The sequence below is a fragment of the Chelmon rostratus genome, chromosome 21 (assembly GCF_017976325.1).
Source record: "Chelmon rostratus isolate fCheRos1 chromosome 21, fCheRos1.pri, whole genome shotgun sequence".
NCBI lineage: Eukaryota > Metazoa > Chordata > Actinopteri > Chaetodontiformes > Chaetodontidae > Chelmon > Chelmon rostratus.
In genome coordinates, this window is record NC_055678.1 from 5,507,859 (window position 1) to 5,532,403 (window position 24,545).

Here is a 24,545-nt window from a genome sequence, read left to right on the forward strand (position 1 = left end):
AAGCGATCTGGAGGTAATTGCCAAGTATGTTCTAACCATATTAGCAGCTAATGTTAGCAGGATGTTGTTTTTTTTTTTATGTATAGACAATGCAGTATGATTTGAGTCAGACCTCTTTCATATTCTGATGTAAATGGGCCAAAATTTAAGATGTCTTGTACTTCTCTTGCTCCACTGTGGAAGATGTTTGTGGATTGTTTGGGCAGCTGCAATCCTTCATGTTCGTCACCAAGGAATGGACACTTAGAAAAAAAAAAAAGGAACAAAAACACTCCTTATCTGCCGTTGTTTTAATCAAGAAATGTAAATATAATTTGTGCCATCGATGATTACAGTCTGTTATCAGCAGTGTGGCTCTGTGGTCGTAGCGTGAGAACAAGAAGAATGTTGGTGGCTATAACACTAAAAAGCACATTTGGGGCCGGATTGCATTTGCAAGCTCGACGTAAAATCCTCCACCAATCCGGCGAGCGACAGCAAGCTGCTCCAATTTGGAGGAAGCAAACAGAGAATTGTGGAAAAACACCCTCAATTACTCTCAGATACTTTCTTGTAATTGTCTTAACTCTCTGGCGTTTGTCGTGTTTCTCCGGGAAACTCCTAAGTAGGCCAGAATAAACCATATAAAGGAATTTGCGAATACTTTCCGCCTCAGGTCTGCTTAAAAGTTTTCCGCGCCCCGACAGAAGTGGTTTGGTGAGTGGCAAAAAAAGATAAGGCCTGCGAAAAACAACTGGCTCAAAGTTCAGCTGTAGAATGTTTGATTTTTTTTTTCTATTCAGTGGCTGTAGTGTTATGCCAAGTATGTACTGTTTCCTTTTCCTCTTCCTTATTCTGGTTTTACAGTATATTAATATATTTACCTTCCTCACTTTCCTTTCTTTGAAATAACAGCTATATTTTTCAATAAAAGAGAAAGCTGGTAATCTTGAACTACGGCTCGGCTGCTTTTGTTTTAATCTCTAATAAGTCTGCCGCCGCGGGAGGCCGCCTCATTTTCAAACTCTGAAGCAACTTTGTTCGCATTCTGCTTCCAAAATAGTCAGAACGCTCCCTGAAATCTGACCTTCCAGTAGACCCAAGAATTTTTACTGAGGGAGCCGCTGAAAGAGTTCCAGCCGCATTCACAGTTCAACAAACACCCACTTGTGTAAAGGATTATTCTACATAAATAACCCTGAAATGAAAGATGAAACCCTGTTTAGCAGATTCCACATCACGGGCGAGATGAGTCTTGTTAGCTAATTAGAGCCCTCCAGCCCGACATTGATCTTAATAAGCTCAGAGCCTGTTTGGTAAAACATAAAGATGCCTGAAACGCTCAGGTGATATGCAGGTTTTAAAGGCAGCCTATCTGCCTTCTTATATGATCTGATTCATTTTGTCTGTGAGGAAGGGGAGGAAACAGCTTAAATGGTGCATTCATGATGAATGGAGGGAACAGTAGATTAACTGTACAGACGGAACACATCACAGAATTTTTTTTTCTCTCCCTCTTTCTTTGTTTTTCAAGCACAAATCCAATTTCTCCAGTCGACGGCCATCTGGATACGTGATGACATGCAGTACCGTCGCCGTTATTCCCTCATCTAGCTTACATGTCAGTGTTGTCACTGGGTCTGAGCCAACACTGTGGCCTATCTGTTCTCACCTGGGTGGAAATCTGTGCGTTAGAGCGCCATGAAGGCAAGCTGAAGCATTAAAATACCAAGTGGAACACGAGACTTAGGGGAAAAATCCTGAGTTTGGTTTGGATCGTTTCTGAGAGTCTGCACAGACTAAACTCATCCGCTTCAGCAGTTTTAACTTCCCAGCAGCGCTGGTGGAAGGTATCTAAGAACAAACAGCCAATACAAAACTCCAAAAATGATTTTGTATTTGCTTCTTCCAGCACTCTCCCTAAGCACCGCTCCACCAGCTGCCCTCAGAGCTGCGTGGAAACTGACAGCAGGTTTGGCGGCTTCGTGGAAAGGGCCAGCTTTCCCTCTCTGCTTTGAAACCACTCTGAAGCTCCTCTGCACGGGCCGAACCTGTGACCTTAACCGCAAAACTTTTCACTGCTCCACAAAAACAAACAGAACTTGTGGATGTGCTTGGTTATCGGTGTGCTACCGTCGCCATCTAGTGGCACTTTTATGCTAATGCGGGTGAAGCTCCCTGACTGTTCTCCTGCAGGCTCGACTTGCTGGTGAGGTGAAGTTAACGTGCTGTGAAGCTGCTGCAGAGGGGCTGCTGCCGTGTGCACCAGTAATGTTTTCTTTCAGGCAGAGGCCAACCATGATGAAGACATTTCCAACAGATTAAACAGTTCTATTCATGTGTAACCATATATAGCCTTGAATTAATGTTTTTTTGGTTTAAATCAACACACAACTCATTTATCAAGAAGCATGCGTGTAATCCAAGGCTCCATAATTATCCTTGAATATTACATTATGGCAACAGGTGCAGCCCAGCTCAGTGTCCCTGGTGTTGATGCCGTATTCAGTGCCATATTTCTGATGGATTTCAGCTTAGTTTCCTCCAAACATGCCCTCTTTCCACTTACTTACACCAACATCTGTTAGCTTGGTGTTCGTGTTTGGAAAGAGATATTTTGCAAACACTCAGAGCTCGAGCTGATCCCTCAGACCCGTCTGTGGGATAAACTATTCATGGGTTTTCAATCCTCATTCTCGCCTAAATGTAAAAACAAAACCGCTTCCCGACTGTGAAAATGTTCGGGGAAATCTAAAACGGTCTGCATCGCAATGAGTAACTTTTTCTGTGAACCTTGTTTTTTTTTTTTTGCAGACTAATGAATTCTGCTTCACATTCAAAATGTGTGAGCATGAAAAAGTATGTTTAATATAACTCAATGGAAAATATATATATATAGAATTTATGTATATTTTGGCCTGAATGCACTTATTTCTCTTCCTTCTCATTCTTATGTTTTATGAATCGCCCAAATCAAGAACATTCCTTTTTTTCCTGCTTATATCATCCAAACCTAAAGCAGCCAAATGCTTCCTAATCATCAATAATACTAATATCCTGCCCTCCTGGCTCGCTTGTCATGTGCACAAAAAAAGCGTACAGAATGTATTTTCCACGGACAGCTAAGAGGATTTCTAAATTGTGCTCTCAGTAATGTCTCCCCTTTGTTTCAGTCAGGAGGACAAATAGCAGCATCAGAGCGGTGAGTCACCGCGGCGACCACGTGGGACGGGCTGTGTCCTCGCCAGCGAGATGAAACATTAATGTCTGTGGCTGCCGTGTAAATATTTACCCTGCTTTCTCCATCTACTGTACAGGGCGGCGCTCATGCATGTGTCGAACGTCTGGAGTAATCAGCCAAAAGGGGGCCGTAACATCACGCTGCTGCTCATTGTCTTCCATTCTGAACGTGTTTCAAGACTTCTTTTTTATTACTGAAGACAAAACCTGAATCCTGCTCTTAAACTCCAATAAAAGTTCAGTGATCATTAGACCTGGTTGTTGTTGCTCACTATATAACAACTAGTTATACAGTAATTAACTGTCACAAAGGCACAGATTTTTTTTCTCACAGAGATGTTATTGTGTTATTGCTGCTCATTTTAATTCATGTTTTTGGGACGCTCTGTTTTCATACAGGTTACTGCTGTTTATTGTTTCCAATGTCGAGCCTTTTCGCTGATTTTCTGATCTCTGTGTTTGCCTCATGTTGCATTTTCCTGCCGTATTGATTCTGTGATTTTAAATTGCTGTCTTCTTTATTCTTGTTGTATTCGTGCGGACCCTGGGGAGCCCAGCGACCGCTTTGTGGAGGCTAACAGGGATCCGAATAAAGAATAAAGCAAAAAGAATAGAGATGAACCACGGACATTGTGTTTTCTCTGCTTTGTAAAACAGAGAAATGGTGTAGCACGGCTCACTTTCCACAGAGCAGTTTGTATGTCTTTGTGAACTGACCTTTAACTACCTCATTTGTGAAGCTTGTGATATGTAGTCTTTGTTGAGATGGTCAGCAGCGTGTTAATAGAGTTCTGCATTAGTTTTTGAGTTAAGTTTAGCCTACACTGACCTTTGACCTTACAGGACAGTTCCCTATTATGTGTCTGAGACCTACGCCTCTACATCTACGTCTGATTACAGTGAATACATTTCATTTATGCATGTAGCGTCAATCAATGCCACAAGTAGAACAGATAAAACTTCTCTCAGAGATACTTTAAAAGCCTCGTCTTAAAACATTTTCACCATCACATGAGCATATTTTGACTGTTCTCAGAATTAACTCGGCAAACACTGACTTTAACCTGAACTTGGCGCTTGGTGGGTCATTTTGGAGGGCTAGGATTACAGCTGTTTCGGGAGGACCTCTTATGTTGAGTCCTTTCACGTACCATCGCTTAAATGCACCTTTGAACAAACAGTGAAAATCTCTTCCAGACTGGTCAACAATTGTTTCTTCCTTTGTTTAGTCTGGCCGGGCATGTAATCCTTGTAATCCACCATTTTTATCCTTGACAGAATTGTATTTTACAAGCAAAAAGTGAAGGGGAATTCATGTGCACACCAAGCAGTGACCAAGGAAAAGAAACTCTGCAGAAATAACTGACTGGACTTTGGCAGTTATTCGCTGATTTTCTGATCTCTGTGTTTGCCTCATGTTGCATTTTCCTGCCGTATTGATTCTGTGATTTTAAATTGCTGTCTTCTTTATTCTTGTTGTATTCGTGCGGACCCTGGGGAGCCCAGCGACCGCTTTGTGGAGGCTAACAGGGATCCGAATAAAGAATAAAGCAAAAAGAATAGAGATGAACCACGGACATTGTGTTTTCTCTGCTTTGTAAAACAGAGAAATGGTGTAGCACGGCTCACTTTCCACAGAGCAGTTTGTGTGTCTTTGTGAACTGACCTTTAACTACCTCATTTGTGAAGCTTGTGATATGTAGTCTTTGTTGAGATGGTCAGCAGCGTGTTAATAGAGTTCTGCATTAGTTTTTGAGTTAAGTTTAGCCTACACTGACCTTTGACCTTACAGGACAGTTCCCTATTATGTGTCTGAGACCTACGCCTCTACATCTACGTCTGATTACAGTGAATACATTTCATTTATGTCTTCAAATTATGACTGGGGCCAAAGATAGTGAGAGTTTTAAATGAAAATTAACATGAAGTGAAACATAAAAAACAAGGTAACACTTTCTATTAAGTACGTATTCACCATTAGCTAGTTGCTCATCAGCATGCATATTCGTAGCATATTGGCTCTTTATCAGTCATTATAAAGCACTTATTAATGCCTTATTCTGCACGACCATATTCTACAGGGCATTAACCGAGAGTTTTCCCTCAATAACCTCCTAATTAATGCTTATTTCTATTCAGACAGGAAGTTGTTAAACATGAATTATGATCTTAATAACCCTAACCTCCAGGTTAAGTGCTTTATAATGACTAATAAACAGCAAATAGGCTACTAATGTGCTAATAATCAAGTAATTAATGGTGCACCTTATTATAAAGTGTGATCCTTTCGTCAAACTACTTTTTCCAGAGTGGACTTAATATTGGTGTATGCTGGTAATACTGGCACGAGACACCTTCAGACGGATGTGTCATTACAGCAGAATCAACCCAACAGGGACCAGACAAGACTCAATAACCTCCTAATTACTGCTCATTGATAAGACGTAAGGAAGTTGTACATGAATTATGACCTTAACGACCTAACCCCAACCCTTAATTACCCCTTAAGCTTTCAGAATACGGTTTTAGTTTCTTGCTGATAAATGTTTTGATGTGAGTGAAGCGCAGACAGGTTTGAGTGCACAGTCTATAAACAGGTGACAGTTACAGTGTCTAATAATGACCAGTAGATGGAGCTAGTGGTTGTTGACCTGCAACATTTGTCCCTTCCCTGACTGACTATTCCTCCTTTGAGCAGGACAATGGCTTTGACTGGAGGTTTGTATGGCAGCTACAGCAGGTGTGCATGTGCATGTGTTATTTCTGTTCACGACGCTCTCTGCAGCTGCCGCTCACAGCTTAAAGACGAACGATGAAAGCGAACGTATAGCTTCTAATATGTTGGGATCCATTTTTGTCCGAGGTCTCGACCCAGTGTTGACTTTCTAGATGGCTGATTCCCACCTAGCATGATCCTTTCTTCTGTGTATCCGTTTTTAGTTTTGCTGGCATTTTTTGCATCTGAGCATTGTTGCTTTTCTTGGACGAGCAAATTCAAGGCCGTCACATTTCAGTCAATTACGATGAAATGATCGTTTCCAGGTGCGGAGAGATTCCTCTGCTGTGGAGGTCATCCTGGCCGATCAAGTTCTTCTGTTATAATGCGCATATTCACGTCACCTCACCCGTCTGCTCTTGGCAGAAATATACACTGAATATCAGATGTTTGCACTAACATGCGTATAGATTGCTATTTATTTTAAGCAGCTATGAAGGACTTAATGGAATGCAAACCCTGAGCTGTTTGAAAGATAAATTAATGATGCTTTAAAACATATGATTCGGCTTTCACTCGTCATATCTTAAGATTTCTAAGGACCTTTTGAGGAAAACTTCTCAAAAACATTCTCTATGTTTTGCATGTAGCGTCAATCAATGCCACAAGTAGAACAGATAAAACTTCTCTCAGAGATACTTTAAAAGCCTCGTCTTAAAACATTTTCACCATCACATGAGCATATTTTGACTGTTCTCAGAATTAACTCGGCAAACACTGACTTTAACCTGAACTTGGCGCTTGGTGGGTCATTTTGGAGGGCTAGGATTACAGCTGTTTCGGGAGGACCTCTTATGTTGAGTCCTTTCACGTACCATCGCTTAAATGCACCTTTGAACAAACAGTGAAAATCTCTTCCAGACTGGTCAACAATTGTTTCTTCCTTTGTTTAGTCTGGCCGGGCATGTAATCCTTGTAATCCACCATTTTTATCCTTGACAGAATTGTATTTTACAAGCAAAAAGTGAAGGGGAATTCATGTGCACACCAAGCAGTGACCAAGGAAAAGAAACTCTGCAGAAATAACTGACTGGACTTTGGCAGTTATTTTTGGCTCCCGTTGTGCTTCCCTGAGGCTACATGTAATGCAGTAACGTGCATGTGATTTGTTTCATATTATTCTATATGTGAGCATGATGGGGAGTTGCCATTGCAGCGTGGGCTGGGAAAAACAAACCAGATTCGAGCGCAGACCATCACCAAGGGGTCCTGAAACCAACTGCGTGCGCCTCAAACACTTAAATATTTAGTTTAGTCAAGCCGAGCCAGCCAATTAATCTTTTCAAATGAGAGGGTGGCCAAACAAACCGAGACGGGTGCACGACGAAGGCAGTGTGTGTGAGCGTATGTTGAGCTGTGACTGAGCTTAGTGCAAAGGACATGATGGCCTGCATGAGAGAGAAATCCTGCAGAAGAGGATCCAGCACCAGTCGTTGCCTCTGCTTGCCAAAATGTTTCAGAATATTTGACACTGAAACTGTTCTGTTTATAACCTCCATCGACATATTTTGATTTTGCAAGCTGTTTGAAATTATCCACCGAGTCAAGGTCCAAAGTCTGGCACTCATAAATTATAATTAATGAGTCTGGCAGGTGTTTTTTTTTTCGCAGGCCATCTCAGTCATTTTTAGCTGAGCAAAGCGTGTTTGAGTGAAGGGATAACAGCCGCATGTTAAGGGCCCACAGCGGACGACTCTGGAATAACAGAAGTTCGGAAATGGCCCCCTTGTGTGGGTTTGAGTGCTTGGACGACGCCTTTTTTCAAGCCCTGGTTCTTTTCGGCGGGTTTCAAGCTCTGGGAGCCTTCAAGCCGCCGGGAAAGCGTGAGGGGAGTTCGTCCAGGTGGCGCAATTAATAGCTGACCTCCTGTTTTTACCTCCTCTTCATGCTTCAGCAGTTGGGAGCATTTTGGCTGCTCGACTTGCTCGACAGTGGAAAAGCGACCAATCGAATAGAATCATCATCAAACAGTCAGCACTCTTTCTAGTGTAACTCTAGTTGTAGATCTAGAGCATCTAGATTCAGTATTGTGACAGGTGTCTGCGCCAAATGACAGGCTGGCGGGACAAAACGCTGGGATTAATTTGATTTGAGCATTGAAAAGTGGGCGTTATGACGGTGCACGCTGACGGGATCCATCAGTGAGAGAGACGAAGCCAATCGAACGCTCCGTGTAGTTGCTGAAGCAGCCCACTGCAAAACGCCTCGTGCATAACCTGGAGCTGTCACAGATACCTCTTACCTCAAAGTAGATAAATTCCAGCCAGTGAGCGTCAAACTGATGTGTTTTGGGGAGATATGAAATGAGGTTTGAGGTGACGTCTAACGACACACTTAGAATGTATTATTATCATTATTATTATAATTTTTATACTAGTAAATAAAACAGCTGCAATGAAAACAAGGCTCTGCAGGTAAAACAGCGACAAGGGGAGAAGACAACAGATCTGACTGCAGGCTGGTGTGCAGCTGCTATGGAAATGCTGCCAGCAGGGGTCGCCACAAGCAACAGAACAACCAGCTGCTGGTGACAGCGCAACAAGCTTTAAAAGTCCTCATGTGAGGCGTCCTGTGGAGCTACGCAGGCCACGACGGTCGTTTAAGAAATATTCTCCACTTTAAGGTCTTCTTACGAAACATTAGCGGACAAATCCCTCCTAACAAAAGCGCTCTAGACAAAGACGACCAGAAAAATAGTGCAGAGGATTCATAAAGAGATGCTGCAAACAAAACGTGATGGATCGTTATCCTCGTATACGGACTCACTCCAAATACAAACACCTTTCATTCGAGCATGATCAAATGCATCAAGAGGGGTCACGTCTGCAGCCTGAGCTTGAGGAAACAATGAATGAACTGTCCTGCATCTAGCTGATGAAGACTGTAATTGGCACATCAGATGAAAACTGTCGGCGTCTTTGCTCAGACTGAAGCCAAACAAAGCTCAGAAGACGTACGGCGCGGCCTTGAGCACCGGTCTGCTCTGGAATGCACGGAGAAGAGCTGGGCGTGATTATAATAATGGCACTTGGTAATGTGGCGAGCTCTGGTATGCTGGATATAAAGGCCTGGCTGTAGCCCCTGTTTAAGTAAACACGACGGTGTAAAGTCTGCACGACGTCGTCCCGGGAAGGAGATATTTGTGGCCTTTAATTGATTGTTCTTAGTCTGAAGTGTTTTGTTCTGGAGTGATTTTTGGGACCAGTGAGTCAGTTAAATGCTGGAGCTGTTTTCACAGAATGTGAGGTTGCAGAGCCCTGACATGCCATAGCTTCGCATCACCGCTCTGACATTACACATCCTGTCCGTTACCACTGAAACACAGACGCACAGTTCCTGTCAGTTTCCTCCTGGCGTTTCCTGCTGTCAGCCGACGGGTCCGGGGCCGACGCCCTTCTCGCCTCCCCCTGTGGGATTTAACCTCTCGCAGGGTGGAGAGGGTCAGCTTCCTTCCCCGTGAAGAGGTTTGGACAGATGGAGGAAGGGAAGGAGAGAGGGGGGGTGCACGGCTGGCCTCGTCTTAGCCCTGGGAGGAGGTGGCAGAGAGGAGACCCGAGATATTTGCAGAAAACACAGGCGTGCCCCGCACATTCTCTCCCTCTGAATGAAAACGCTGGGGCGGCGTCGAGAGGGATTTCACAGCGCAACACAGAGGAGGAAATGGACTGGACGGATGCTTCACTACTCCATCATCTGCACCTCCCTTTTCCCTCTAGGGTTTATTTTTTACCAGATGTGCATGTGCATGTGTGTGGTTGAACGTATCCCGAGGAGGTGTTCCTACAGCTTTGGCTGAAGCTCCAGGATTTGAGGAGCCCTGTGTGGACTCAGAAGAGCCTGGCATCCTCCATGATGGCATCCCTCCACCCGCCCCTCACCCTGCACGTAGTGACCCTGAACTGTACATTATTGCTTATTAATGTCGGGCTCACGACTGCTGAGATAAAGCACAGTTTGAGTGGTTGTTCTGTTGCAACGTTATCAAATAAAAAGCATGAAAAGTGAATTATTTTCAGCGAAACCACAAATGAGACGTGAAGGTAAAATGGACTCTGGTCTAATTTACAAGGATTTAAAGTGACACATGAGACAGACTGTCGCCAGAATAAAGATTACGGTGAAAGGTCAAGTGCTGTGTACACTAATCAGATTGCTAACATGACAACCTTACAGGCCACCGTTTCCTCTTTACCCTGGCTACACTGCAGACAGTAAGAAAGAGACGTTGACATTCGTGAGTTTCGGCGGTTAATCTCACACATCTGTGACCTGCCTCTGCACTCTGGACCTCTGCCCGAGAATCTGGTCCTCACTGGTGCTCACAGGGATTTCCTATGGGATGCAGCGCTGAATCACTGGGTTTGCTCCAGAACTCCATCTGAAGGCTGGACAATCGTTGTGGATGACCAGGCCTGATTTTTACTGTGCTGCCTTCCCTACATTATAGATTTGAAGTGGTGATACTGAAACACTATGCACAGGCCTGGGAGCTAAAACAAACATGGCGACACGAATGCAAAGTCAAGAAGATATGTGACTCTTTATAGGCTCTGTTCAGAGTCCCTAACATTTACTTAGCAAACCAAGCGGGCCATATTTTGACTGACAGTGGTCGCAGCCACTAGCAGATTAATGAGCCATTAAGCCAGCCATTCACAAACCTCCAGCAGGCCTTTTTCCCGAGCAATGGAAAAAGGGCAGTTGCTAAGTGCAGAGTAGCCATTAAAAACCTTTGGATGCAGGAAAATTGGTGCTGAATGGGAAGTCTAACGAGCATGCATGGATGAGTGAGGCCTTCGTTGAGGAAATAGAACTGCAGGAGAGGCTGACAGCAAAGTCCTCGAATGCCTGGAAGGAGCACAGTCATTGGCTGTGTTTCCATCCAAAGTACCTGGAACAGGAACTACTTTTCAAGGAGATAAAAGGTTCCTTCAGCCAGTTGTTTTCGTTTCACCACAGCCTGCGAAGATGTGGCAAAATAGTCAGATGATGTATGAAAAAGCTATGCTTATATGGAATTTTTGCACACAACTATAGAACAACAACTTCTTGTCAGCCTATCTGTCATATTTGCTCTTCAAATTTTTAACAAAGGTGGCTGAAATAGGACTGCACCAATGAGAAATGTTCAGCGCTGCACGACGCACCCCTACAGTTCCTTTACTTTTGGTACTACCCCACAAGCAGGGTCTTTATATGGGGTAAAATAATGTCCCTGGAATGTGATTCAGACCCTGGTTCTTTCCTTTGAGTTCCTTCAAAGGTTCATAGTCCCTGGGGTAAGTTCCTGTGGTGAAAACGCTGCTATTGGTCCTGCCTTAAAAGGGTCACAATTCTACTTATGGCAACTCTTATGCATGACGGTATTTGGCTGATTAAGCAGAGTAATAGGGTGGTATGGATAAGCAGTGATACAGACGCTCGTTAAACCACAGCATGATTCAGAGTGTGGCGATTAACCTCAATCCTTCTCATTTCCAGGAACCCTTTTGTCAAGCGTGCAAGTGGCAAAGACGTTTGCCCGAGGACCACACACAGCAGAGCGCCACATCTCCACTTTAGGTGAAGGGTTTATTTACGTGGGCTCTGCATGCATCCTCCAACCCGAAAAGTGCAAAACCAAATACATGTGAAAACAATTTCTCTTAAGCTGAAAAACTAATGAAAATGAGAAGAATCATCTCAGAAAGAAGTGGCAAACCAAGCAGCTCCTTGGCTTACATGACTGTTTAGCTGACAACCTCAGCTACAGTAAGACGAATGGCACACAGCAACACCATCGTATGTCAGAGGTGAGTAATTTATGTCTTACAGGTTTTGCAGTCGTACTCAACAAACCTGAGAGAGGTGCTGCTCAGACAAACTGTTCTCAGAAACCTTAAAACTACACCTTTTCACATTCCTAGCAGAGCTGCAGAAGGTCAAAAGGTTGCTGCTGTCTTGGCTTGGAAACAGAGTGCTGCGAATAGTCCACAGATCAGACGGGCCGGGTCATAGAAATCTACTTTCTGATTAATAGCAGATGGGTCATGGGTGGGTGCTCAGCGGTGTAACTTCATTCATTATTTAAATCGCCTGACGTGCAGAAAAGATCGGCTAGACTCTAACATTAGTTAATGTTCTGTGTTCTACACATCCAGAAGGTCTAACAAAAAGCAGAAGCTTTCAGAAGCTAAAAGCTAACTTCTGTTACCCTCTGAAGAGTTTCTTCTTTAAATGTCCCACCATGTTTGCTGTAGTGACATTACTGCGCGCATGGAAGCAGCCTCTCTAACCATTAGAGAAAATCTCTAAAGGAAACTCTCATACATCAATAAAGCACACAATAAAGACGTCACCCGGAAAGCCTGCACTCCTCGACTTAATTTAAAGTGCAATAAAGCCTACAGGGACCGGTAGAGGTGCAGTCTCGCTCGGATAGGTGGCAGGTGGATGATTTATGTGTACCTGTGTATTCAGAGCCGATCCGTGCATCACTACTGTAGGCCCTTGACCATATGGATTCAGACCTTGCATATTGCTCCTCTTACACTGTATTTTCAATTTCTAAATCTAAAATAAAACTTGCCTGTCAGTGCATGAAAATGCAGCCTAATTAATACCCCTATTCAGACATTCAGAGGTGGTTTGAAGAGAACACAAGGGAAGTAAGAAAATATGCAATTAAAAGTTAATATAGTACCCTGGGAGCAGCCTCCTCAGGTTTATTATGTTTTATTAATTTGAACTACACAGGTAATGACTTGCCCTGTGGTCAAGTGAAATGGCCTTCATGGTAAGAACTTTTCTTTCTGCCTCGATAAAGAAGGATCGCAGCTCCTTATGCAACTCGTTTGTTTTGTTTCTTTTTAAATTAGTTTTCATATAAAAATGGAGGAGGACGCTAATGTTCCAGGTGTACTATGTTCCAGGTGTACTATGTTCCCAGTGTACTGTGTTCCCAGTGTATTAAGTTCCCACTGTATTATGTTCCCAGTGTACTATGTTCCAGGTGTCCTACCTTCCCAGTGTACTGTGTTCCTAGTGTACAATGTTCCCAGTGTCGTATGTTCCAGTGTGCTATGTTCCCAGTGTGCTGTGTTCCCAGTGTACTATGTTCCCAGTGTACTGTGTTCCCAGTGTACTGTGTTCCCAGTGTACTGTGTTCCCTGTGTCTTATGTTCCCAGTGTACTATGTTCCAGGTGTACTATGTTCCCAGTGTACTGTGTTCCCAGTGTACTGTGTTCCCTGTGTCTTATGTTCCCAGTGTACTATGTTCCAGGTGTACTATGTTCCCAGTGTAATGTGTTCCCAGTGTACTACGTTTCCACTGTATTATATTCCCAGTGTACTAAGTTCCAGGTGTCCTGTGTTCCAAGTGTACTATGTTCCCAGTGTACTATGTTCCCAGTGTACTGTGTTCCCAGTGTCCTATGTTCCCACTGTACTGGGTTCCGAGTGTCCTATGTTCCCAGTGTACTATGTTCCAGGTGTACGATGTTCCCAGTGTTGTATGTTCTATGTGTACGATGTTCCCAGTGTACTAAGTTCCAGGTGTCCTGTGTTCCAGGTGTCCTATGTTCCCAGTGTCCTATGTTCAGAGTGTACTACATTCCCAGTGCACTAAGTTCCAGGTGTACTATGTTTCAGGTGTACTATGTTCCCAGTGCACTAGGTTCCAGGTGTCCTATGTTCCCAGTGTACTAGGTTCCAGGTGTACTAGGTTCCAGATGTCCTATGTTCCAGGTGTCCTATGTTCCCAGTGTACTAGGTTCCAGGTGTACTAGGTTCCAGATGTCCTATGATCCAGGTGTCCTATGTTCCCAGTGTACTAGGTTCCAGGTGTACTAGGTTCCCAGTGTACTAGGTTCCAGGTGTCCTATGTTCCCAGTGTACTAGGTTACAGGATCCTGTGTTCCAGGTGTCCTATGTTCCCAGTGTACTAGGTTACAGGGTCCTGTGTTCCAGGTGTCCTATGTTCCCAGTGTACTAGGTTACAGGGTCCTGTGTTCCAGGTGTCCTATGTTCCCAGTGTACTAGGTTACAGGGTCCTGTGTTCCAGGTGTCCTGTGTTCCCAGGGTCCTATGTTCCCAGTGTACTATGTTCCCAGAGTACTAGGTTACAGGGTCCTGTGTTCCAGGTGTCCTATGTTCCAGGTGTCCTATGTTCCTGATGTACTATGTTCCCAGTGTACTAGGTTACAGGGTCCTGTGTTCCAGGTGTCCTGTGTTCCAGGTGTCCTGTGTTCCCAGGGTCCAATGTTCCCAGTGTACTATATTGCGAGTATTGTGAGTGTTCTATGTTCTCAGGGTCAGTCATGTTGAGGAGCACACAAAGAGGGAATTTCATCGTAAACACAGCGTAACTGTTGAAGCTACCTGTTTGATTTGGCTACCTCACACTGCTGAAGCATCAAATCAGCTTCACCTGAACCTCAAAATAACTCTGGATTTTGATTATTCCACACCGCAGTCATGCTACGAGGGTTTCACCTCACAGCCAGTATGGATGGAAGGAATGAGTGCAGCGACCAATCACTCGTTCAGCGCACATAAGGCCTGTGAGTGTTGTATTAAGATAGACCTGGAAAAATCTGAACCTGTCCTTCAAATTAAGTTGTTCCAGCTAAGGTGCGGATGTGACCTATGACTGCATAGACACATCCTGCGCCGTTACTGAGCGATGTGTTCGCATGTGAAGCATATTTGCATAAATCCGGTATAGCTTTTCACTGGCTGTAAATACACAGGCAGGGAGTGTAAATGATGGCCGTCTCTTACTGCAGCGGTGACCTGCCTGATATCTTGTTGACTGGTCGCCCTGACACACGCACATACAAGTACATGATGAATGCGAATGCACGTGGGCCTCCTCCTCGGATTATTTGAGTGGTGAGCCTCGGGGCTGCGAAAACCACACAGTGAATTTCGGACACGTTTGGAGGGGTGTATTTATAAATGGTAAGCCCACCCAGCCTGGCATGCCTCAGATGCTTTGGGTGTTGCCAGAACTGGCACCAATAAAGGCCAGCAGCATTCCTAAAGCCGTCAACACTGGACGCAAAAGAGCCAGCCTCGACAGCATTTTGTATAATATGTTAGGTCTCGCATGTTGTTCGCAGGGATCTGTCACTCCGGTCGAAGCGACAGTTGTGGTGATTTTAGGGGAAACGGTAACTTGACATTTAAAGGGGCTGGGCGTGTCTGCATTGCTGGCTGACATCAGTGTATGTCAGGTCACAAGGGCATCACCTTCCTCTTTAGCATGTCCAGAAAATAGCTGCCCTCTCGCTCTCATTCCAAACACACACACACACACACACACACACACACACACACACACACACACACACACACACACACACACACACACACACACATCAGGCAGATTTGGCTGCAATCCCTCCTTTCCATGGTTTCAAACAAAAAAACATAAAAACACCTATTGTATTTATTCTCATGCTCTAATGCACGACAACAGCTTGAGGTTTAATCATTTGAAACCACTCATAAAACAGGGAGAAGGCAAAGTGGAGCTTTATGGAGTTGTCATTGTCTGAGCAGCAGTTTGTCTGTGAGGAAGGTTTAAGTCTGTGGGGCTTTTTTTTAAAAAAAGGGGCAAATCTCCATTTTCTACAAAGTTTAATTTTTCATCACATCAGGCTTCAAGTTGCCTGACTTCCTAAATCACCAACCTCATAGCGGCAAAATGTCTGCAGACATCACAAATCACCAAGTGTGAGATGCTCTCAATGATGCAATTTGACTATTAAATCTAATTGTTCATACTGCAGCCTACGCAAGTGAGCAGCACTAGTATGAACGCACATTTTCAGCAACGTAAAGGCAAGTGGCAGTGCACCACAGAAAAAGGGATGTGATCCAGTTATGCTTTGGCTTAATGCCTGAAGCTGAACTGCAGCTTCAACTGAAATCCAGGAAAAGACAATATTTACAAGCGTGTATGTGAGTGCAGCTCAGGATGCCCTCTTCTGTTTAACGCACACAGTTGAGGAATTTGCAAGCTTTAGAGTCAGGACAATGAGATTTTAAGAAACAAGCTTCCTCTTTGTCCTTGTCATTCTGCTTTTTTTCCCCTCCACTTTTGAACTTGGCATGAACAGCAACAGCAAAGCCACAAATTCAGCTGAAAGAGGTGTATAAGGTGCAAAACAAGAACCGTCGCCTTTTATCTTAATCGCAGTCAGGAGCAGGGTATGAGCTGGTGTTCATGTGGACTACACGTGCAGATAAATCAGCTCATCAGAGCCATTTTTTAAATGCATGCATCAAAGTGTCTTGTCATCACGTGTCTTGAAACAGGAAAACTAGCTCTCCCTGTCAGGGCTGAGCTGCTGGCCTGTCTGCTTCTCATCACTGCTCTTACAGACCAGGTAGCTAAAGCTCAGTTAGCTCCCAAATCCAACCTCCTTTTCCAGTCATCACACCGTTCTCTCCTCTTTCTTTCTCTGTTTGTCCTTCTTTAACTCCTCATATAATGTTTGTTGCCAAGACGACAAAAGCAGCCTGTCATTCTTCTCAGGCTTTAGCCCCAGACATGGCTTTGCTACATCACCTACAGGGTCTGAAATCGCCCAGAAGCTACAAGGGGGCAGCAGACAAAGGGGATAGTGTTCAGCTCATTCCCACATGTGAAATACAGGGGGCAACAGGGATACATCTACGACACATGCTCCTTGCATCCTCTTAATTGCATGATTGTCCTCCTTCTACCTGCCTCCTATTCTTTCCCCTTCTTATTCTCTCGCAGCATTTCCACCCCTGCCTCCCACTTCTCATTTTCCCTTTCTAGATTAAAGTCCGTCACCCCTCTCCAGCCGGGCGGATGCCCTCTACTTTCCTCCCTCAGCCTACTGGGAGCATTTTCCAAAAAAGCTCTTACAGCCTCTTCCCACCCCTCATGCTCACAGCAGTCACTCCCACAGGATTGGCGTCTGCAGACAGGGAGGAGTAAGTCTCTGCTACATCACGGCGGCTCTGTTGAACTGCGATGACCGCGTGCAGCCGCAGGCATTCACGTTGATGCAGTCAGTAGATTCTGCAGACTAACACAATAACAGCCACAGTAGGATGGTGGTATGATATCAATTTGCAAGGTGGGAGAGTGTCGGGTGGGCTCATCATTTTCTCTGCTCAGCACTGGCAGATGCAAGCGTAGTGGGGGTTTGGACCGGTGAGACAGTTTAACTGCATGTGACACATAGCAGCCCTTTGTTTGGCTTAGCAGACAGGGGGCACTGGGCTGCTACGCTGGACGGGATGCCAGGATAGCAGCCAGTCATGGCTAATAAACTACATCAAATAAACAGTGAAGCAGCAGCAGCAGCCTCATATACAGGCAAACACTTATGCAACAGTTCCCCGTCTGCAGACCTTCTAAGGACAAGAGAGGAGACAATGTTATTTATTACCTGCATAGCCGCTGTGATTGCGATCACGTTTTTGTGCATAGATCAGGTTCACGCGAGGACTGCCGAGCTCTCAGACCACTTAGCTACGCCGTCTGGTTGTGAGCGGACGATGGTGAGCGAGGCACCGTAACTGTGAGCACAGCTGAGTGTGTGTGTCTACATATCTGTGGTGTGCCTGCCACAAACAAAAGCATCATGTGCTCTTTAACTTACCAGCCAATAAAAGGCTTTCTGTCTGTTCCATCATTGCAGCTCATGGATGGAGGCTGTATCCACAAAACACACTGTATGCACACTGTACATACCAGCCAAGAAGAGTGTCTATGGTGTAGTAGTGTCTATATTGTTTATCATGAAAACTACACTTCACTACAAAGCTGAATACCACTAAAATACATACTACCTGATTATTCTAATAGTCTAGCATGAATTCGTAGGTTTTATGTACCCAATCATTGACTACTGATACCTCAGATCTGCCGACCAATCACCGCTCTCCATTCCGTGCTGTCAATTAAAATCCAAGACTGATGGAGCGTTTTTTTAATTGTTGCCCCTTGACAGTGTCAGATTTTCCCTTTCTACTGGAAGTTTTAAGCTCCATCTTAAAAGATCCGCTTTTGAGACTACACCCGTGACATTATAATCCATATCATTTGTTCCTGTGCAATAATTTCTATTAGAGGCGATGCGCCTTTGGTTTCAAGTTGTGTTGGGCGCTTGGGCTCTTGCATACCTGCTTGCAGGTCTAGTTTAAACATTTATTTTTCATTCTAATTACTTTAATTGTACGTTTAAAGCTTTCTGTGAAAGCACTTCGGTCAACATGTGCGTGATTGTCAAGCTCTGATGCATTGTTGACATCCAACATGTGTGTGTGCTTTCTTAAACTACGTCTGATCATGATTAATATAAATGAAAATGAGCATGAAGCATAGATAACGCAACACTGATTACTGGAAAAGCTGTGTGACGTTTGTTTGTTGCTGAATACGTATGCGTGTCTCTGTGCATATAGCTAACACATCTGGAAATGTCTGTTTCTCTTAGAGGTCATGCATCCATTTGATGGTGTGATGGTGTGGCTGCTTGCTAATTCAGGACCACCCCCTCATGTCACTTCACCACACTGAGTCTACACAGCCACCAAATTAACGCAGACATCACCACCGACGTGCCTTTGGTTGGTCATCTGCAGGGGGGGGGGGGGGGGGTGTGTGTGAAGAGGTCTTCCAACGTGAGGAGGGTGAAATCCAGTCCCGGGTGCAGCTGTGCCCTGCTGTCCGGAGCAGCGAGGATCGACTGTGTGGGCACGTGATGCCCGTGCTGGGTTAACGAGAGGAGAGAGAGAGCGAGAAATGAGGCGGTAACGCCTCGAAGGTCTTCCCCCGCCTCCCACTCTGGCTGGGAGAAACGTGCGGTGCGGTCAGAGGCCTTGGGTGGTCGCTCCAAAAGCTGCATGGGGAAAAAAACTGTGTTAAACAACCCGGAGTTCACCACAGCAGCTTGTGTTACACGCAGGCCCAGAGCAGGAGAGTTGGCAGCGCTTGCACAGAGGATTAGAGGCAGAAGAGGCTGAAACAACAACAAACAAACAACAGCGCTAAATGTGTCTGGATACTGCAAATTCTGACAGTTCAGCTCCGGAGCGAGGCTAGGCAGTTCCTTTACAAGTGGTCCTCCAAATGAAAGCCTTTAAAAGAGACTAAAGATTTAGGATTAAAGATCATTCCACTAAGATATTTACGAAAGACAGTTCTTGGGTAGGTTGTGTGAGATCAAATATGTGGTCAGTAACAGGTTTCCACCAGAAAAATGTCATGTTTTATTGTCCTGTAGAGCTCCAAAATCATCAATATTCATCCTCCATGTTTGGCTTCGGGTTCAGGCCTAATTTACTTCTCGACGCCGGCCTCTGGACACAGGGCGGCAGGTCTGAACTTCCTTTTGACCCCACTTTTTCTGACCTTGGCTCCACCCATTGAGGTCAGTGATGCATTCCCAGCTGCTGCGGCCTGTCCACCTCACACAAGATGAGGGCGTATGGCTGCTGCAGATCCACCAGAGCCACGCATGGCCTAACTCACATCTCACGGGCCCCCCTCACATGGCGCATACACCTGACATGGCGGTGCATGCACGCATACTAGAACACCATGATGATCGCTCACTGGAACGAGGGCCAGTGTTATCCTTTGGGTTGGGGATTTGACTGAAGCGGCAACCCACCTAACCCACATTTATGTTACATTTTTACTGCTCGGCCCTCCGTGTAGTGCCCAACTTGGGGCAAACTATGTGTCCATAATCGTCACACGCCTACTCCATTTATGCTATGTTGGCATTCTTAACTGTGAATGTCATATCAATGACGCACGGTTTCATTCTGACAAACACAATCTACATCCTGGGGCCCGGAAAAATGAGAAAATTTTGTTGAACAAAACTGAGAGCTCCCCCTGCATCCATTTATGAGCCAGTTAAACTGAATTTCTCTCAAGTCTGCTAAACACGTTGACAATAGCCCCATTCTACTTCGGTCCAAATTTGGGAAAAGGAGAACAATTTGAGAGCTTGTGAGGAGCTGTCAACCAGATGCCTTTGGCATTTCAGAGGGAGAAGGAGGGCGCAGGGGTTGGAAAATGCCTCTGAACAAAAAAGCCATGGTTTCAAATGCCTTCCTCCGCCTTGTAGCGGTAAATCTGAATCTTCCTTGGCCTTTTGTTTGGCCAGAGTGAGCGATTAGAGGAGAATTCAGACAGGGAGCGTGTTCAAATGAGAGAGGATTCAGTGATATTTTATGCAAAAATGCATTTCGTGGTCAAGTGCACACTGTACATTTACACAGGAAAAAGGCAGTTAAGATAGACAACAGCGCTTCAGTACAAACCACAAACCAGCCATTCTTACACTTGTCACAGGGGTCACTTGGGGGGTAAATTTTACTTTTCTTTTTGACAAATGGCCGGCACAGAAAAACAGCAAAATAGAAAAACTGAACTACACATCCTCTGAGTCTAATGAGAAGCTTCTTAATGGCGGCAGGGCTACACTGCAGCAGGGTGTGTCTCTCTGAAGGCCTAACATGAGAACATGCCTTTGAATTCATCTGATATCTCACTCGATGCACTCTGACCTTTGGCAGTACGCACAGAGAATGCGCGACTAGGGAATGCTGTAACCGCAGCTGTGTAGACTGTATGTTGTATGCGTGCGCAGGTCTGCTGCTCCCCCTGTGTCACTATACTGCACATGTGCTCGAGCCAAACTACGTCTGGAGCATCTTTTTTAATAGGAAATTAAAGAGCATGATGTGAAGAGTCAGCGTTGAAACATGTAATAGTAATAATTAAAAAAAAACTGTTTCACACGTCCAAACTGTGTAAAAACTTTAGTCGGACATTCCTGCCAAAGACGAACAGGAGAGCTGTTCTGCCTCCAGTTTTAACAGTGGCAAGCTTCTCCGCTTGGACACAACAGTGTTTGGAGGGCTGTTAATCGTGTGGCCACAGTCACCGAGTCCATCTGGACCCAGCAGCCCCAGTCCCAGTTCCAACCCTTGTTCCCATGCTGCCAAGGTCCAGCTGTGCACAGTCTCCCATCAGCACTGACAGACACGTCTTTGTGCGAGAGGACATCGACTACGACCGGCTATAAAAAGGGTACTGAGAGAGCCGCAAATGGAACATTTAACAAGTGATTAAAGGGAGTGATGGGGCAGGAATATGGAGGGGGCGGTGCATGAGGACGGGCAGAGGAAAAAAAATAAAGCGAAGCATTAAGACTCAAACGCTAACTTCCTTGTTTCCTTCCTTTCTTTATTTGTCTTTCTGACCGATGCTTGGTGCAGTTCACACATCAGCCGGCCACATGTTGAACATGCCTCATTTCACACCCTCGCCCCTAAGTGGCACCAACACGAGGAATGCAGGGTCCTCCCCTCAATGATCAAGGCTCCAGATATTCCTCTGACCATTACTTGCATGATCCTGAGTCACTGTGCAACCATCTGAGGTTTCTATCATTCATGTTCACTTCCTGTCTTGCCTGGATGACAAGCACAAGCGGCCTTTTGCCTAATTTGGGGTGGAGGTCTGTGTGTGTGAGAGCAAAACACACGCCCAGGGTGAATAATTCAACTCCTGAGTCAGCACGGAAACATTAGACTTCTCTCCCCTTTATAAACGTGTGGCCAAAAATAGCCAGAATGACAAGCAGCTGTAAGCCAGTTGTGACCTCGAAGCACATTGTTAACTCAATTTACGGATGGACTGAACCTCATACAGGTGTGAAACAACTTGTAACATGGCACCGAAATGAGGACTTTCCAAGGTTGTTAAGAGACAAATCAACAGACAGATCCAACAGGAAGAGGACCGGCGCACCAGCAGTCATTGGGCTGTTCAGTCCAGTACTCCGGTGATCCTGATCACTCTTACCTTCCAACACAGGCGGAGACCCAGCCAGAGATTAAAACATGAAGGACTCCAGGACTGCAAAGAGAAGCTCCGCTTGTGCTGCAAGTTGTTAGCGCACTACCTGCACTGACCAGCAGAGGGGCTGTCCTGTAGAAAACAAAAACACTAAGGGTGTCAAACCAGGGGGGTCTCCAGCACCGGTTTTATGAATGATTTAAAGAAGTTGGCACGGAGAGGGCATTAAGAAGACTTTACCATGTATACAATTCACCATCACCTCAAAACAACGATTACTGCCTCAACATAAATAGCACAGAGCAAACGACGGTCATGTTGCATGGCAGTGTGACAGGGAGAGATTCTGCTCGGTGTTTTCTCTCCAGGCCTCCCCTGTCCTGTCCTGTCCTGGCCTGGCCTGGCCCGGCCTGGCCTCTCCTCCGCTCTGCTGCAGCCACACAGTGGCTCCAGTGGAATGTGATGACCACGGGCCGGACAAAGCCCTGCATTCATGGCCCCTCGTCCCACTCTGGAAGTTTGCGACTGGGAGCCTTGATCGCAGAGTGGGGGGTGGCCAGAGTCCATCCACCCCTCGCCTGTCCTGTCAGACACGCGTTGGCCACCCCTGCACCACCACATGACTGCCAGCCGCCACGGCAGCCACAAACCTCTATCTGCTCCATTTCATTTTCGTTATCTTCACTACTTTAACTCGTGTTGTTGATAATGTAGCTGCCGCTCACAGTCAAAACCCAGAAACAAACCCTGAGGAAGAGAGATCTTAATCTCCCTGAGAGGCACAATCAAAAGCAGCCTGGGATGTTTTCTATGTCGGCTTAGCTGATATGACGAATTGATAGAATCTGGAATGATATCGTAGGAAGAAAGTGGATAATTTTCTGTGCACTGTGAAAAAGTGGCAAGAAATAAAATTAATTCTGTAACATCCCTAAACCACCAGCAGCCCACCATCCATTATGCTTAATGGCAGCATGAGAGACTTCAAACAAGGGCTGAGGAGATGAGTAGATTGCTTGCACTGTAATGTGGAGAGCGCATTAAGGGGAGCTACATCAGTGCCTTTGTGTGCATGGAAACGTCAGCTTCAGTGCAGGTTCAAAGATAATCACATGAGACCAGAAGACATAAAAAAAACAAAGCAATGCACATACATCATCTGCTGCCTGTCTCTTCCTGTCTCCACTTCTATCTAATACAGTGTCCATTCGCCTCCTCTGTGTAGGTAATATAATAGAGCCCACACTCTGTGCCTCGGAGGCTTTTCCACTAAACTTGCACATATCAAACTGCAAACACAGTAGTTACCATGCAACCCCACACAAACATGCACAAGGCATGCAGGCATGTTAATGGCTTCTTATTGCTATGCAACATGAATATTCTTGATAGATACTACTAACAGCTGTGCGCTGACATATACAGAGAATAACAAGCCTTATAGGAACATGCCATAGAGCTCTATTGTTCTCCAAACTATTAAAAATGCATCAGTGAGCCGCAGCACGACACTGGGTGACAGGTTCCTTCATTACCATGAGCATGTGTTTTATTCTGAGGCGATGCCACACGCACACACTGTCTTACTGCTAAATACTCATCAAAAATATAGAATATTCACAGTTTTATCTGAAGATACCACAACATTTAAAATCCCACAAAAATGAATAGATAAATAAAGGAAAAAAGAAAAACCAAATGCATTATGGCTGAATAGTAACTCAAAATTACAATCACATACTTACAGAATCAAAATCTACTGGAAACCAATAATCATTAATACAGACACAGCCAATTAAACTGGAGCCTTTTTGGAGGGAATGCTGAACTGAAACTGGCTGAAAGAGCCCATTTGTTTTGTAGACAATTAAGTGACATTGTGTACCCATAGAGAGGTCCCACTTTTGTCTCTATGGTTGCATTTCTGCCCCACCCCTGCAAGTAATTGCTCAGAAAAGTCAGATTTTATCGGCTCATGTGATCACACCACACACCACCGGAAAAAAAGAGGTGAAAACGGGAGGGCTAACTCCCAATTGCTAAAGAATACACGCATAACGAGGTGCATCATGGCCGTAAGGCTGTGGTAAATGACCGGGGGATGACCTGGGATGAGCCCAGCACGCTCCTGTGATTTTCCCATCTGGATATGCCATTACCTCCGTGGGGGATCTTCAATACTGTCATCAGATTTAATGGCTGATTTCCTCCCCTGTGTTCCCCTCCAGGTGTGGTCACCCTCCTCGCAGACTGCTCCATCCACAATTCATGAGAGGAAACTGATGCCATGACGATGGCCTGCGTACTCGGGCGGAGCGAGAAAGAAAAGTCTGCTTCACCCGCTGAACCGTGCAGTTCGAAGAGCAAGCGAAGCTCGGCGGGACTACTGATAGGAAGCTTTTAAAAAGAGGAAGCTGTGGCGTGATCCGAGCACTGCATCAAACAGGAAGCTTGCCCGTTTGACATAGAAAAGGGGTGGGTGGTGGATGGGTGGGGGGGGTTGAAGAAGTGAAAACACCAGGGGCCAGACAGGGAACAGGACTTGTTTTCACAGGGTGTGAACGTTTAGAAAACACTCCTGACCTCCTCCTCTTGTCTATTCTTACCTGATAAGCTGAAGGTCAGCGGGGAAAAGTGAAGGCTGTGTCACGGCCTTTGGAAATGTGTGTGTGTGTGTGTGTGTGTGTGTGTGTTTTGCTTTATGC